Source organism: Somniosus microcephalus, chromosome 13 (genome assembly GCF_052327205.1).
Source record: "Somniosus microcephalus isolate GS21.2 chromosome 13, FLI_Smic_1.0, whole genome shotgun sequence".
Classification (NCBI taxonomy): Eukaryota; Metazoa; Chordata; class Chondrichthyes; order Squaliformes; family Somniosidae; genus Somniosus; species Somniosus microcephalus.
In genome coordinates, this window is record NC_140999.1 from 192,943,232 (window position 1) to 192,955,599 (window position 12,368).

At 48.4% G+C, this 12,368-nt stretch overlaps 1 protein-coding gene across 1 annotated transcript in view; it reads left to right on the top strand.

The window, feature by feature from the left end:
- The window catches only part of rims4 (regulating synaptic membrane exocytosis 4), a 179,436-nt gene that overhangs the window by 387 nt on the left and 166,681 nt on the right, over window positions 1–12,368 (top strand). The window lies entirely within an intron of this gene.

Below are 12,368 nucleotides of genomic sequence, written 5' to 3' on the forward strand. Positions count from 1 at the left end.
TCCCATACTGTGCGGAGACTTGAGATCCACAGGCGATGGAGAAAGACAATGAAAGGGAGAGAAAGAGAGAGAGTGTGTGGAAATGATAGAGAGAATGACAGAATGAGAGAGAGAGTGTGTGGAAATGATAGAGAGAATGACAGAATGAGAGAGAGAGTGTGTGGAAATGATAGGGAGAAAGACAGACACAAAGAGTGAGAGTGAGAGAGACAGGAATGAAACTTAGAAATACTGTAACACGTAATGCTAAACCCACATTCCTACCAAGTTCAGAGTGCTGGTTTATTCTGAATATATGTGCAGGTCTGAGGTGATTGTCTAAAATAAATATTCGCTCGAAGCAGCTCGCTCTCTTATCTGTCCTGCAAATCACACACAATAGGTAGAAGGAATGTGGAAGCAGTGAGGGAGGATTTTTACAGAGAGAGGAAGGAGGTTTGTTAAGCACACCGAGCGAGAGGCAGGGGAGGAAGAAGAGCCGAGCCTGAGAGGATAGAACCGGCCAGGCAGAGTGGCTCTCACTGAAAGGAGGAGAGGAAGAGAAGAGAGCAGGAGCAAATGTGTGTGAGAGAGAAAGAAAGGGTAGCGAAGTCAGAGGGAAAGATGCATTGGTGGAAGAGAGAACGACAGCAAAGGGATAGCAGGTCTATCCTGCCGGTGCACTGTGAGGCTCAGTCAAGGGGATGCGCGAAGTTTGAAGCCGCGCCTGATCGAGAGGTGTTCGTAGACTTGGCTCCCTCCCATGGGTCACAGTTAGCAGTCTCAGGATCACTGGGTGTAGATCAATACTGATTCAGTGTATAAACGAGAGTGAACATTGGCAGGATCAGCGATTGCTTTGTCAGGACTGAGAGACTGAACCAAGCCCATTGTTATATTTTCCATCGCCTTCGAATTCCGCCAACACCGCCTCCCCCTCCGCCATCCTTTTATGGTCCACTTATACCAGATGCTTCTTGCAGACTGAGAAAGTGATCTGCTACTTGTCCCCATCTCCTGTGTCCCATTGAGAGAGCAGACAGGGGTCGGGGCCATGCTGTTAACCATTCTGGAGTCTGGGACAACGAGCCAGCTTGGTTTCACGTTATCCTTTTCCCTTCCTGTGCACATTCCTCTTCTTGGTGCCTCTCGCTCTCTGATGTCTCGCCACCTTCTCACTCCTCCATCTACCCCATTGCTCGACACTGCCCAAAGTAACTCATTGGGACTGACGATGACACCCCAGTTCACACCACTCCATTGAGCAGCTGATTCACCATTGAGTCTCGTCACCAAGACCCTCACACTGTCTGTGAAAACTAGAAGCTGCTCATAGCGTCACGGCTGACCTACATTGGCTCCCGGTCTGGCAACGCCCCAATTAAAAAATTCTCATCCTTGTTTTCAAATCCCTCCATGGCCTCGCCTCTCCTTATCTCTGCAACCTCCTCCAGCCCTACAACCCTCCGAGATCTCTGTGCTCCTCCAATTCTGGATTCTTGCCCATCCCTGATTTCAATCGCTCCTCCACTGGCGGCCGTGCCTTCAGCTGCCGGGGCCCAAATCTCTGTAATTCCCTCCCTAATTTCCTCTACCTCTCTCCTCCTTTAAGACGCTCCTTAAAACCTATCTCTTTGACCAAGGTTTGGGTCACCTGTCCTAATATCACCTTGTGCAGCTCGGTGTCAAATTCTGTTTGATAATCGCTCCTGTGAAGCGCTTTGGGACGTTTTACTAGGTTAAAGGCGCTGTATAAATGCAAGTTGTTGTTGTTGTTGGTGAAAGTCTAGCACTGAGCGTTGTGGAGTGGGCAGAGGGATGTAGCCTATGTTCCCTTTAAGCTGATCTGCAGGTCCCGTGCAGCCAGCTCAACGGCATTCCAATGGCAAAAACTGCATCTGCGCGGTAATTTGAATGGGCCGCGCAGCCCCTTAAAGGGGCCACGCACCCGAAAAATCATTAGCAGGAACATTGGATGTAGCATCCGCCACACTGCACATCTCCAGATCCGGGTTCTGATGGGGAGACTGGGCAAAGGCGACTTTGCATTTCTTGACGGGCAAGCGATGGTCATTGGGAAGGGTGACTGGCAGATGGAGTCATAGAGTCATAGAGTTATACAGCACGGATAGAGGCCCTTCGGCCCATCGTGTCCGTGCCGGCCATCAAGCCCTGTCTAATCTAATCCCATATTCCAGCATTTGGTCCGTAGCCTTGTATGTTATGGCATTTCAAGTGCTCATCCAAATGCTTCTTAAATGTTGTGAGGGTTCCTGCCTCCACAACCCTTTCAGGCAGTGAGTTCCAGACTCCAACCACCCTCTGGGTGAAAAAGTTCTTTCTCAAATCCCCTCTAAACCTCCCGCCCTTTACCTTGAATCTATGCCCCCTAGTTATTGACCCTTCTACTAAGGGAAAAAGCTCCTCAGTATCCATCCTATCTATGCCCTTCATAGACTGGGAGCAGCCAACTGAATCTTTCAGTAGCTGCGGGATGAGTCCAGACAGACTGAGGAATGGGAAGAATATACTTTCCCTGGAAATAAAAGTATGAAAGCTGCAACAAAAATAATAAGATCATGTCTCACGACTCAGGACTGGTTAGTTTACAACCCAAACACTGCCCTAAAACTGTTGGTTTTATTCTACAACATCCTCCCTAATTGGGATTGAGGTTTATTTAAAATTCTGAAGGGTTTTGATAGAGGGATTAGGGAAAGATTATTTTCTCTCGTTGGGGAGTCAGTGACGAGGGGTTGTCAATTTATCACTGAGAGAATGAGGAGAGAGGTAGGAGAAATTTCTTTATGCAGAATTGACCTCCAGACTTGACTATTTCAACGCACTCTGGCTGGCCTCCCACGTTCTACCTAGGTAAACTTGAGGTCATTCAAAACTCGGCTGCCCGTGTCCTAACTCGCACCAAGTCCTGTTTGCCCATCACCCCTGTGCTCGCTGGTTCCCCGCTAAGCAATGCCTTGATTTCAAAATTCTCATTATTGTTTTCAAATCCCTCCATGGCCTCCTCACCCCTCCCTATCTCTCTAATTTTGCCCTCTTGAGGATCCCTGATTATAATCGCTCCACCTTTGGTGGCCGTGCCTTCTGTTGCCTGGGCCCTAAGCTCTGGAATTCCCGCCCTAAATCTCTCCGCTCTCCGCCTCTCTCTCCTCTTTAAAGACGCTCCTTAGAACCTACCTCTTTGACTTTTGGTCACCTGCCCTAATTTCTCCTTATGTGGCTCGGTGTCAAATTTTTTGTCTCCTGTGAAGCGCCTTGGGATGTTTTACTACGTTAAAGGCGCTATATAAATACAGGTTGTTGATGTTGAATTGTTGGAGCATGGAATGTTTGGCCACTGGGAGTTGTTGAAGTAGAGGAAGATTCAGGGCTGTGAGGAGAGCGCGGGGCAGGGGGATTAGTATTAGATTACTCCAGCAAAGAGCCAGCATAGACACCAAGGGTCGAATGGTCTCCTCTGTACTGTGAACGTCCACAGTTCCATGGATCCAGTTTGAAATAAAAAGAAAAAAAGAGAGACTTGCATTTCTACAGCGCTTTTCACAACCTCAGGACGTCCCAAAGTGCTTTACAGCCAATGAAGTATTTTTGTAATGTCATCACTGTTGTAATGTGGGAAACGCAGCAACCAATTTGCACACAGCAAGATCCCACAAACAGCAATGTGATAATGACCAGATCATCTGTTTTAGTGATGTTAATTGAGGGATAAATATAGGCCCCAGGACACTGGGGAGAACTCCCCCTGCTCGTCTTCGAAATAGTGCCATGGGATCTTTTATGTCCACCTGAGAAGGCAGACGGGGCCTCGGTTTAACGTCTCATCCAAAAGACGGCACCTCCGACAGTGCAGTGCTCCCTCAGTACTGCCCCTCCGACAGTGCGGCGCTCCCTCAGTACTGCCCCTCCGACAGTGCGGCGCTCCCTCAGTACTGCCCCTCCGACAGTGCAGCGCTCCCTCAGTACTGCCCCTCCGACAGTGCGGCGCTCCCTCAGTACTGCCCCTCCGACAGTGCAGTGCTCCCTCAGTACTGCCGCTCCGACAGTGCAGCACACCCTCAGTACTGCCCCTCCGACAGTGCGGCGCTCCCTCAGTACTGCCCCTCCGACAGTGCGGCGCTCCCTCAGTACTGCCCCTCCGACAGTGCGGCGCTCCCTCAGTACTGCACTGGGAGTGTATATGAAAGCTACCTTAACTCTTATTGTCTCAGTGATATTTATAAGTCAAACAGCCATCACAGGAATGTGTGGAAAGGACGTAACTCTGGACCGATGATTTATTCCCAAAATCCTGTTTACAAAAACCAGCCCAATAGAGTCAAAGATAATTACACAGCTCTCACCTCACCTTAATTAAAGGGAAAGTACATTGAGATTAAATTACCCCAGAATCCCTCTATATCATGAATAAAGATATCCGTACATGAGCCAACATTCTCAGTCGTCTTCCTGTTGCTGCTGTGAATAGTTAGACTCAGAATCTTACAGCACAGAAAGAGGCCATTCAGCCCATCATGCCTGTGCCGGCTCTTTGAAAGAGCTCTCCAATTAGTCCCGCACCCCTGCTTTTTCCCATAACACTACAAATGAGTCCTCTTCAAGGACATGTCCAATTGCCTTTTGTAAGTTCCTCTGGAATCTGCTTCCACCGCCCTTTCAGGTCGCACATTCCAGATCATAACAACCCTCTGTGTGGACAAACGTCACCTCATTTCCCCTCTAGTTCTTTTGCCAATTATTTTAACTCTATGGGAGTAAAAATTGGGAGCGCTACCTTAGCCCCGAAAAAGTTAGCACCCGCGCGGCCGATTTTCCCAGGTAGCACCCCGAGAGGGAGGAGGGGCGCTACCGGAATCGTCCCGCGTCCCTCTTGGGGGCTGCGAGCCAATATCGCGGCGCTATGTGCCGTGGTACTGCAGGCCTTCCTCCCCTTATTAAAGGGGAGGAGCCTGGCGCAGTGCATCCCGGCGCCCAGCCGGGCCACCAGGGATCGGGAGTGCCGGTAAGAGGAGTGCTGGGCTCACGGAGAGCAGCCGGCACCCCGCGGGGGGGGGCTTCACGGGGGCCAGGAACAGCAACGGGGGGCAGGTGCTGGCAGGCGGCCAGCAACAAAAACGGCCGCCCGCCACCTCCCCATTAACTAGCGCCGCCCCGGCCGCAGGTAGGGCTCCCCGACACCGGCGGACACAGCGTCCGGTGGTAAGTCAGGGGGCGCCACCCAATATTACAGCCAGGGCCTGAGCGGGGCGCTGCGCACGGCGATGACATCATCGCCTGCGGCGCAGCACGCGTGGTGCTAATGGTTAGCGCTGCCACCGCTAACCTCCCGCTGAATTTGGTGGGAGGCGTTAGCGGCGCTGCGCCCAGGCGCTACTTGATTTGCGCCCCGTTAGCGCCCTCTTGGGGCGCTAACAGGAGGCGCAAATCAAACGAATTTAGCCCCCGTGACCTTTGGTTACCGACCCGCTTGCCAGAGGAAACAGTGGGTTAAGAAGGAAGCCACGGAACAGACAGCTTAGCTCTGACTCCAACAAAAATGGATTTGAGTTGACTCAGGTGTGCCAGGAGTTCACTGGGCGGGTTGCACTGAATGTTCTGGTGGGAGTCTCTCCCCATAATTTGAATAGGCTACAGGCACACGATAAGCTTGTCCAAAAAGGACTTGCCCTGTAATACCGTTGGCTGGGGAATGGGGACTCCAGTGCGACAACAGCTCTTCAAGGGCTGCGATTTACAATTAAAGGGGAGGTTTCAGTAGGGACAGAAAAATGTCCTAATCTGTTACTTTTGATGTTGACGAGTTGGAGCCCCCTTTAAGAAGTCTGCAGGTCCCAGCACTCCCGTACACTAAGGGGGGAGAAATTCGGTATTGTCCCATTTGGGGCGCCAACTTTTAAAAGTTGAAAAAATTAGCCCCAGGCGCAAATGCTTTAAAACATTAAAAAAATTCGGGGTTCACACTCCAGGAAGGAGGTGGAATCAGGCGCTCCACTTCCTTCCTGGAGCGCGACAGGCAGCAGGCGGGGCGGTGGGTGAGCAGCGCTGTACACTGGTCCGTGCAGCACTGCCGCGTTGGAAGGCTCCTCCCCTTCCTTAAAGGGACGGTGTCATCGCTGCAGGTTCTGCAAGGAAAAAACTTACCTGGTCCCCGACAACAGCCGCGATCCGGGCCGATCGGCCCGATGTAGGGCAGCAGAGTGCCGGGCTGATCGATCGCTGGGGAAGAGAAATTTTAAAAAAAGAGAGAAAGAGCATTTCAGAATTTTTTTCACTTACCTCGGCCACCTCGCCTTTAATCATCGCCCCCACCCCCCCCCGAATCACCCGGCCTCCCGACGCACGCCTTTGCAGCTGTCGGTGTTGTCGCCCGGCGATGCTGCAGGGGGCGGAACCGAAGTTGGGGTCCGGGGCGCTACCGAGGCGATGAGGTCACGATCTCCGGGCGAAGGAGATCGGGGTGCAATGCCATACCGCCGAATATAGTGGGAGGCGATCTTCTCACCGCGCCCGGTCGGTAAGTGATTAGTGTTCCGAGGTCAGCCCCCGGAGGCGATAACGGCAGGTGCCAAGGCGGCCAAATTCTAGCCCTAAGTTTATACAGAGGCGCTGTGCACTGGGTGCTGCAGCATTGCTGAACTTTGAATATTGATGACAGGTGTATTTAAGCTAATTTAATGTTAAAATCAGGGTAGCATTCTGGCCCAAATATTGTGTCCCCAAATTGAGAGGCCCATGAATCTACTCTGTTACTGGTGTCTCACTGATATCTGTCCTGTTACTGGTGTCTCACTGATATCTGTCCTGTTACTGGTGTCTCTCACTGAGACCTAACTGAATGATACAATGAGGTATATCAATGAATGATGTCAGATATTTCAGCGAATTAAACAGCGACAGTAGGTTATATGAGAGAGTGTGTGGGGTATATCAGAGTATTACAGTAACGGGAGTGGGGTATATCATTGTGTTACAGTGAGGGGTGTGGGGTATATCATTGTGTTACAGTGAGGGGAGTGGGGTATATCAGAGTGTTACAGTAAGGGGTATGGGGTATTTCAGAGTGTTACACTGAGGGGTGTGGGGTATATCAGAGTGTTACAATGAGGGGTGTGGGGTATATCAGAGTGTTACAGTGAGGGGTGTGGGGTATATCAGAGTGTTACAGTGAGGTGTGTGGTGTATATCAGTGTGTTACAGTGAGGGGTGTGGTGTATATCAGTGTGTTACAGTGAGGGGTGTGGTGTATATCAGTGTGTTACAGTGAGGGGTGTGAGGTATATCAGTGTGTTACAGTGAGGGGTGTGGGGTATATCAGAGTGTTACAGTGAGGTGTGTGGGGTATATCAGAATGTTACAGTGAGGGGTGTGGGGTATATCAGAGTGTTACAGTGAGGTGTGTGGGGTATATCAGAATGTTACAGTGAGGGGTGTGGGGTATATCAGAGTGTTACAGTGAGGGGTGTGGTGTATATCAGAGTGTTACAGTGAGGTGTGTGGGGTATATCAGTGTTACAGTGAGGGGTGTGGGGTATATCAGAGTGTTACAGTGAGGGTGTGGGGTATATCAGTGTTACAGTGAGGGGTGTGGGGTATATCAGAGTGTTACAGTGAGGGTGTGGGGTATATCGGAGTGTTACAGTGAGGGGTGTGGGGTATATCAGAGTGTTACAGTGAGGGGTGTGGGGTATATCAGAGTGTTACAGTGAGGGGTGTGGCGTATATCAGGGTGTTACAGTGAGGTGTGTGGTGTATATCAGAGTGTTACAGTGAGGGGTGTGGGGTATATCAGGGTGTTACAGTGAGGTGTGTGGTGTATATCAGAGTGTTACAGTGAGGGGTGTGGGGTATATCAGAGTATTACAGTAAGGGGTGTGGGATATATCAGAGTGTTACAGTGAGGGATGTGGGGTATATCAGAGTGTTACAGTGAGGGGTGTGGGGTATATCAGAGTGTTACAGTGAGGGGTGTGGGGTATATCGGAGTGTTACAGTGAGGTGTGTGGGGTATATCAGAGTGTTACAGTGAGGGGTGTGAGGTATATCAGAGTGTTACAGTGAGGGGTGTGGGGTATATCAGTGTGTTAAAGTGAGAGTGTGGGTTATATGAAAGTGTTACAGTGAGGGGTGTGGGGTATATCAGAATCTTACAGTGAGTGTGTGGATTATATCAGAGAATTACACTGAGGGGTGTGGGGTATATCAGAGGGGAGGGATTCAAATTCCTGGGACATTGGAACCGGTTCTGGGGGAGGTGGGACCAGTACAAACTGGACGGTTTGCACCTGGGCGGGACTGGAACTGATGTCCTAGGGGGAGTGTTCGCTAGTGCTATTGGGGAGGGTTTAAAATAAAATGGCAGGGGGTTGGGAACCTGTGCAAGGAGACAGAGGAAAGGGAAGCAAAGATAGAAACAAAAGACAGGAAGGAGAAAAGCAAAAGTGGGAGGCAGAGAAATCAACGGTGCAATTCAAACAGGGCCACAGTAAATAAGAATTCTAAAAGGACTAAGAGTGTTAAAAAATCAAGCCTGAAGGCTTTATGTCTTAATGCGAGGAGCATTCGTAATAAGGTGGATGAATTAGCTGCACAAATAGATGTAAACGGATAAGATATAATTGGGATTACAGAGACATGGCTCCAGGGTGACAAAGACTGGGAATTTAACATCCAGGGGTATTCAGTATTCAGGAAGGACAGGAAAAAAGGAAAAGGAGGTGGCGTAGCATTGCTGGTTAAAGAGGAGATTAACACAATTGTAAGGAAGGATATTAGCTCTGATGATGTGGAATCTTTATGGGCAGAGCTGAGAAATACCAAGGGGCAGAAAATGTTAGTGGGAGTTATATACAGACCCCCAAACAGTCGGGGATGGCATTAAATGGGAAATTAGAGATGCGTGCAATAAGGGCACAGCAGTTATCATGGGTGACTTTAATTTACATATAGATTAGGCTAACCAAATTAGTAACAATACTGTGGAGGAGGAATTCCTAGAGTGTATACGGGATGGTTTCCTGGACCAATATGTCGAGGAACCAACTAGAGTTCAGGCCATCTTAGACTGGGTATTATGTAATGTAAGAAGTCACACAACACCAGGTTATAGTCCAACAGTTTTATTTGAAATCACTTTCAAATAAAACTGTTGGACTATAACCTGGTGTTGTGTGACTTCTTACATTTGTCCACCCCAGTCCAACACCAGCATCTCCACACCGTGGCTATTATGTAATGAGAAAGGATTAATTAGCAATCTTGTTGTGTGAGGCCCCTTGGGGAGGAGCGATCATAATATGATAGAATTCTTCATTAAAATGGAGAGTGAAGTAGTTGACTCAGAGACTAGGGTCCTGAGTTTAAATAAAGGAAACTATGATGGTATGAGACAAGTGTTGGCTTGGATGGATTGGGGAATGTTACTTAAAGGGTTGATGGTGGATGGGCAATGGTAAACAGTTAAAGATCGCATGGATGAACTACAGAAATTTTCATCCCTGTTTGGAATAAAAATAAAACAAAAAAGGTGACTCAACTGTGGCTAACAAGGGACATTAGGGATAGCATAAGATCCAAGGAGAGGACATATAATTTGGCCAGAAAAAGCAGCAAACCTGAGGATTGGGAGCAGTTTAGGATTCAGCAAAGGAGGACAAAGGGATTAATTAAGAGGGGAAAATAGATTATGAGAGTAAGCTTCCAGGGAACATAAAAACTGACTGTAAAAGCTTCTATAGATATGTGAAAAGAAAAAGATTGGTGAAGTCAAAGCGTAGGTCCCTTGCAGTCAGAATCAGGGGAATTTATAATGGGGAACAAAGACATGGCTGACCAATTAAATACATACTTTGGGTCTTTCTTCACAAAGGATGACACAAATAACCTCCCAGAGATGTCGGGGAACATAGGTTCTAATGAGAGGGAGGAATTGAATGAAATCAGTATTTGTAGGGAAATGGTGTTAGGGAAATTGACGGGATTGAAGGCCGATAAATCCCCACGGCCTGATAATTTACATCCTAGGGTACTTAAGGAAGTGGCCCTGGAAATAGTAGGCGCATTGCTGGTCATCTTGCAAAATTCTATAGACTCTGGAACAGTTCCCATGGATTGGAGGGTAGCTAATGTAACCCCACTATTTAAAAAAGGTGGTAGAAAGAAAACAGGGAATTACCTGACATCGGTAGTGGGGAAAATGCTAGAGTCCATTATAAAAGATGTAATAGCAGAGCACTTGGAAAACAGTGACAGGATCGGACAAAGTCAACATGGATTTACAAAAGGTAAATCATGCTTGACTAATTTACTGGAATTTTTTGAGGATGCAACTGGTAGAATAGATAAGGGAGAACCAGTGGATGTGGTGTATTTGGACTTTCAGAAGGCTTTGGATAAGGTCCTGCATAAGACATTAGCGTGTAAAGTTAAAGCACATGGGATTGGGGGTAAGGTATTGTCTTGGATAGAGAACTGGTTGGCAGATAGGAAGCAAAGAGTTGGAATAAACGGGTCTTTTTCCGAGTGGCAGGCAGTGACTAGTGGGGTACCGCAGGGATCGATGCTAGGACCCCAGCTATTCATAATATATATATAAATGATCTAGACAAGGGAACTAGATGTAATATCTCCAGGTTTGCAGACGACACAAAGCTGGGTGGGCGTGTGTGCTGTGAGGAGGATGCAGAGAAACTCCAGTACGATTTGGACAGGTTGGGTGATTGGGCAGATGCATGGCAAATGCAGTATAATGTGGATAAATGCGAGGTTATCCACTTCGGTGGCAAAAACAGGAAGACAGATTATTATCTGAACGGCAATAGATTGGGAAAAGGGGAAGTGCAACGAGACCTGGGTGTCCTTGTGCACCAGTCGCTGAAAGTAAGCATGCAGGTGCAGCAGGCGGTTAAGAAGGCAAATGGTATGTTGGCCTTCATAGCGAGAGGATTCGAGTAGAGGAGCAAGGATGTCTTGTACAAGGCCTTGGTGAGACCACACCTTGAGTATCGTGTGCAGTTTGGTCACCTTATCTGAGGAAGGATGTTCTTGCCATGGAGGGAGTGCAGCGAAGATTCACCAGACTGATACCTGGGATGGCAGGAATGACATATGAGGAGAGATTGGGTCGATTAGGCTTATATTCGCTAGAGTTTAGAAGAATGAGAGGGCATCTTATTGAAACTTATAAAATGCTAACAGGACTAGACAGACTAGATGCAGGAAGGATGTTCCCGATGGCGGGGGAGTCCAGAACCAGGGGTCACAGTCTAAGGATAAGGGGTAAGCCAATTAGGACTGAGATGAGGAGGAATTTCTTCACCCAGAGAGTGGTGAACCTGTGGAATTCTCTGCCACACAGGGCAGTTGAGGCCAATTCATTAAATATATTCAAGAAGGAGTTAGATATATTTCTTGAGGCTAAAGGGATCATGGGATATGGGGAGAAAGCAGGGACAGGGTACTGAATTTGGATGATCAGCCATGATCTCATTAAATGGCGGAGCGGGCTCGAGGGGCCGAATGGCCTACTCCTGCTCCTATCTTCAATGTTTCTATGTTACAGTGAGGAGTGTGGGGTATATCAGAGTGTTACAGTGAGGAGTGTGGAGTATATCAGAGTGTTACAGTGAGGGGTGTGGGGTGTAGCAGAGTGTTACAGTGAGTGGTGTGGGGTGTATCAGAGTGTTACAGTGAGTGGTGTGGGGTATATCAGAGTGTTACAGTGAGGGGAGTGGGGTATATCGGAGTGTTACAGTGAGGAGTGTGGAGTATATCAGAGTGTTACAGTGAGGGGTGTGGGGTGTATCAGAGTGTTACAGTGAGTGGTGTGGGGTGTATCAGAGTGTTACAGTGAGGGGTGTGGGGTGTATCAGAATGTTACAGTGAGGGGTGTGGGGTATATCAGAGTGTTACAGTGAGGGTGTGGGATATATCAGTTTTACAGTGAGGGGTGTGGGGTATATCAATGTTACAGTGAGGGGTGTGGGGTATATCAGAATGTTACAGTGAGGGGTGGGGGATATATCAGTGTTACAGTGAGGGATGTGGGGTATATCAGAGTGTTACAGTGAGGGGTGTTTGGTATATCAGTGTTACAGTGAGGGGTGTGGGGTATATCAGAATGTTACAGTGAGGGGTGTTGGGTATATCAATGTTACAGTGATGGGTGTAGGGTATATCAGAGTGTTACAGTGAGGGGTGTTTGGTATATCAGTGTTACAGTGAGGGGTGTAGGGTATATCAGAGTGTTACAGTGAGGGGTGTGGGGTATATCAGAATATTACAGTGAGGGGTGTGGGGTATATCAATGTTACAGTGATGGTTGTAGGGTATATCACAGTGTTACAGTGAGGGGTGTGGTGTATATTAGAGAG